At 44.5% G+C, this 5,195-nt stretch overlaps 1 long non-coding RNA gene across 1 annotated transcript; it reads left to right on the forward strand.

Moving 5' to 3' along the window:
* The first annotated feature begins 239 nt into the window (after window positions 1-239).
* LOC129457413 (uncharacterized) lies at window positions 240-4,936 on the forward strand. The gene is made up of 3 exons (XR_008649245.1): window positions 240-362; window positions 1,277-1,439; window positions 4,788-4,936. It is a non-coding gene; the product is annotated as an uncharacterized LOC129457413 (long non-coding RNA).
* The last annotated feature ends 259 nt before the right edge of the window (window positions 4,937-5,195 follow it).

Consider the following 5,195-nt stretch of genomic DNA (forward strand, 5'->3'; position numbering starts at 1 on the left):
ACTATTTATCCTGCTTTTAAGACACGCACTGCAACATTTTTCAACCTGTTTTTAATTGCCAATAGTGACAAAGTATTCAATTTAAAGCATATATATCTATAACAAGTGTATCAAATAAAGTGGCCAAATGCGTTCAGAAGAGACTGCCTTTTCAATGTGACTACTTCTCATCTTGTGCTGTATGCTTGAAAGACTAACCGGCCACCTGCACCACTACGATTGAGGAGAGAGAGGAGAGGGAAAGGAGGGAGAGGAGAGAGGGAAGAGAGAGAGGAGGGAGGGGGCAGTGAGTACAAGAATGACATCACCTCTCCAGAAATGTCACCATTATCTCAAGCCCGAGCGTTAGCCGTCCACAAGAGGTGACATCATCCCCCTCCCTCCCTCTCTTTCTCTCTCTCTTTCTCTCTCCGTCTGTTTGTTTGTGTGAGTGTGCAAGGAAGCATTTTCAAAAGAGGCACGAGCAGTGGAGGATGTTTGCCTGCGCTTTTTATTCCATTGTACACCCAAAATTATTGTGCTTCAGTAAGAGGCTATTATTTAATGGAATACAATTTGCCTTGTGTATCCCAGTAGCACAAACAGGTAATTTTACAATACAAGCTGCCCATTGGATATTATTTTAAATAACCAATTTATTATCATTATATTATAAAAGCCAATGGGACTTCAAACCCTGTCAAAACAGCACTATGTTCTGAATATAAATTGAATAAGCCGTGAACACAATAATAATCTCACTTAATAGAATTTAATAGAACACATAAATCCATTCAAACTAACTACAAAGCTGCAGCAAAGATTCAATTGCATACTACAGAGAAATATGTACACATTTGTAAACAATGATAAGCCCACTGCCTCTTTTTCTCTGCAATTTTAAAAGAGCAATGTTTTAATGCAGCTTCACCTACTGGACAGGCCACAATAAGGAATGGCATCTGACACAGTAACTGCCATATTAATATTTAAATCTCACTAGAAAGCAGACTGCCCTACTAAGAATAGCTTTACATCATACTTTTAAAATAAAACTGATTCATAATTTTAAGTTAGGTGACTTTACCTCTATAACACCTCTATCACAAACAAGTGCCCTTTGCATGCCCAGATTGAAACATAAATTGAACAACACAGTCTGCCCTACATCCCAGGCCTTTTCATTGTCAAACAAAGTGGCCGACATGTGCCCTTTTAGCTCCCATTAGCCCTCTCTACTTTCTTCCTCCATGTCGCTGCTGTCCTGACCTCTGTCATGTTGTTACACCATCTGAAGCCCCTGGCAGCTGCTGCTATAGTAACCCAATGAGACATGCCAGCCGTGCCATCACCGGGCCCAGTGCAAGTCCCAACACTCCCTCGGATAAACCCAGTGCTGATGACAGCCCACGCCTCAGATGCCAAGTGCAACCCGAGCCACTAGACCGCTACGGTGACAGGTAAATGTGTCAGCTTCGTCTACATGTTTAGTTTAATGAGATAAAACATGAGGAGTGATTACAAAAGTACAAGTAGAAATTAAGTGGGCACTCAGAGCACTTTACACCAAGGAATCTATTCACACAAATTCATACATAAACAGACACAGGGCAAGGTGGGTTAAGTGTTTTGCCCAAGGACACAACAACCACTGGACTGCACTGGAGCTGTGATTGAGCTGATGACCTATTGAGCCCCCAATAAAATTCAGTTACTCCAAAGTACTTCTGTTACTTTCAAATAATATTTTTCAAATCGTAGTGTGAAGTGAAAAAAATGTGTTGACATTAAGGGTAAATGATTCAGGAAGAATTTCAGTGGATCTGGAAACTACCTTCCAAAAATACAAAGTGTTGTATTAATCAGAATCAGAATCAGAATCAGAATCAGAAGACTTTTATTGCCATAGTCTGTGAACACAGTTCACAAACTAGGAACTTGATACGGTGAAAAAGTGCAACATAAACACACTGAATAAATACAAATACAAATAAGAGCATGCACAAAGTTAAAAAGATATGCTTAAAAAAATCAAATGAAATACTTAAAGGGAAAAAATATGTACAATAGCAGCATCAGAACAACAGTGCAAAGTGGCTTATTAAAGTGACCGGTGTTATAAAGTGTCCAGTTTAGTGCCGATATTATAGAGTGTTCATGAGACAAACAGCAGAGGGGAAGAAACTGTTCTTATGGCGAGAGGTTCTGGTCCCAATGGACCGTAGCCTCCTGCCAGAGGGAAGTGGCTCAAATAGTCCATGTCCAGGGTGAGAGGTGTCAGCTGCTATACGGCCTGCTCGCCCCCGAGTCCTGGAGACGTACAGGTCCTGTATAGATGGAAGGCTGCAGCCAATCACCTTCTCAGCAGAGCGCACAATGCGCTGCAGTCTCTGTCTGTCCCTGGCAGTGGCCCCAGCGAACCACACAGTGATGGAGCAGGTGAGGATGGACTCAATGATGGCCGTGTAAAACTGCACCATCATCTGGACTGGCAGCTTGCGTTTCCTCAGCTGCCGCAGGTGGAACATCCTCTGCTGGGCTTTCTTGATGAGGGAGCTGATGGTCGGCTCCCACTTGAGATCCTGGGTGATGCAGGTGCCCAGGAAGCGGAAAGAGTCCACAGTGGTGATGGGGGAGTCCGTCAGGGTGAGGGGAGGCAGGGGGGCTGTGACTTTCCTGAAGTCCACGATCATCTCCACTGTCTTCTGGGCGTTGAGCTCCAGGTTGTTGCTGCTGCACCAGGACACCAGCCGGTCCACCTCCCTCCTGTAGGCAGACTCATCGCTGTCCGAGATGAGTCCGATGAGGGTGGTGTCATCCGCAAACTTAACCAGTTTGACGGAGTCGTGGCTGGAGGTGCAGCAGTTGGTGTACAGGGAGAAGAGCAGGGGAGAAAGTACACAGCCCTGTGGAGATCCTGTGCTGATAGTCCGAGTGTCCGAGACATTCTTCCCCAGCCGCACGCGCTGTCTCCTGTCTGTCAGGAAGTCAGTGATCCACCTGCAGGTGGAGTCAGGCACGTTGAGCTGAGCGAGCTTGTCCTGGAGCAGAGCAGGGAGGATGGTGTTGAATGCAGAGCTGAAGTCCACAAACAGGATCCTGGCGTAGGTTCCCGGGGAGTCCAGATGCTGGAGGATGAAGTGAAGGGCCAGGTTAATGGCGTCGTCCACAGACCGATTGGCTCTGTAGGCAAACTGCAGAGGGTCCAGGAGGGGGGAGGTGAAGGAGTTGAGGTGGTGCAGGACCAGGCGCTCAAATGACTTCATGACTACAGACGTCAGCGCCACAGGTCTGTAGTCATTAAGTCCAGTGATCCTGGGCTTCTTGGGGACGGGGACAATGGTGGACAGCTTGAAGCAGGCTGGGACATGACATGACTCCAGGGAGGTGTTAAAAATGTCCGTGAAGACAGGAGCCAGTTCCTCAGCACAGTGTCTAAGGGTGGAAGGAGAGACACCGTCTGGGCCCGCGGCCTTACGGGGATTCTGCTTCCTGAAAAGCTTAGTCACGTCCTGCTCCACAACTGTGAGGGCAGTGGGGGAGGAGGGGGGGTCCGAGGTGGGTTTGGAGGTAATGTCCATGATGGTGGGGGAGGAGGGGGAGGGGTGTGAAACTTCAAACCTCGCATAAAAGCCGTTTAACTTTTCTGCTAGTTGTTTGTTGTCCACGGCGGGAGGGGCTTTGGGCCTGTAGTTGGTGATTTGCCTAAGCCCTCTCCAGACAGAAGCAGAGTCGTTGGTGGAGAATTGCTGCTCCAGACGTGTATTGTATTTCGCTTTAGCCTTTTCCACCTCTTTGCTAAACGCATACTTGCAACGCCTGTAGCCTTCACGATCTCCTGCCCTGAAAGCCATCTCCTTTTCCCTCCTCAAATGTCTAAGTCTGGGTGTGAACCAGGGTTTGTCGTTGTTAAAAGTCACACGTAAATGTTTATGCGCTACCATAGCTACTTTCCATTTACTATATTACAAAACAAACAATCAACCTCATGATTTAGCTGAACTTTTAAATTCACTCGAGACCTCAAGTAAGGACTGTACTACACCCTGGAAAGTAAATAATCAATGTTTTTATGGGCACATTTTTTTTATTTTTTTTATAGATTTTAAATATATTGGCCACACTAAGAATAACTGGGGATCCTATAGCCTTTAGTATGGGTGTGTGTCATCCCACAAAAATCCTATGAGTCAATGGCCTATTCAGAGTACCTTCCCGGACTTACCAGAAATTGAAAATGAAAGTGCAAATGAATACTCTGTACAGTATTATTTTGAGATGGGACACTATTTAACAGATTAACATAGTGAAGGTAGTGTTGATAATATTATTTGTGTCTTATGGAAGCATTTATTTTCAGAAGCCTAGTAAGAACTGAGGCAAGCTGAATTCTATAAAGCCTTTTTGAATTTACTTTAGAAAAACATTTAAAAAGGAAACAATTCAAGACCACATTTGCAGTTTCATTTTTTGTAAAGCTTTTGGCTGTTGCTTCAAACCGTTTATTAAGTGGTTCATTCAGTTGTCACTTCTCAAGATAACTTAAACCTTTATTTCCTCCACTGAACAGTCTTTGTGGGAAAATAACTTGCCCCACTCGTCTAGCCAGTCTGCTTTACTAGTCCAACCTGTTTTTACCACCCTGATGTTTTGAAGTCTCACTAAACCTTACGAATCTTCAGTGTGACCTTTTACGGTTGTGCAGCTGAGGGCTAATTGTATATCATTTCCAAACAAAGGGGGCAGTATTGACGATGACCCTTTAAAGAGATGCATGATGGGAGATTTGTTTTATTTCTTGTTTGCAGAGCAGTAACTCCGGGACCCCAGCTGGGTCTCACCTCTATTGTAATGCAGGCTGGGTCTATAATCCACCCCAGGCTGGACCTCTTCACACCTCACTGGACACTCAGACCTCCTGCTGTTTGGGCACGGTTTTATGGACCTCATCTATTACAGCCACAACACCTGTTTGCAATGCCTTCACACAGTCATCAACACTATTTGATTTTAGGGTGGGTTGTATTTAATTACCTGCAACTGCATCTAAAGTATTTGTAGTAAACGTAGTAGTTGTAGTTATAGTAGAAGTAGTTAAGGTGCAATAAATTATCATGACCATCCTCATTAACAATGGCCAACAGTTTTGTGCAACTGGTGAAAAAGGGAAAATTGCCCAGTTGAAATGTTTAGTTTGAAATATATTGTTTAAATAT

The sequence above is a fragment of the Periophthalmus magnuspinnatus genome, chromosome 24, assembly GCF_009829125.3.
Source record: "Periophthalmus magnuspinnatus isolate fPerMag1 chromosome 24, fPerMag1.2.pri, whole genome shotgun sequence".
NCBI lineage: Eukaryota > Metazoa > Chordata > Actinopteri > Gobiiformes > Gobiidae > Periophthalmus > Periophthalmus magnuspinnatus.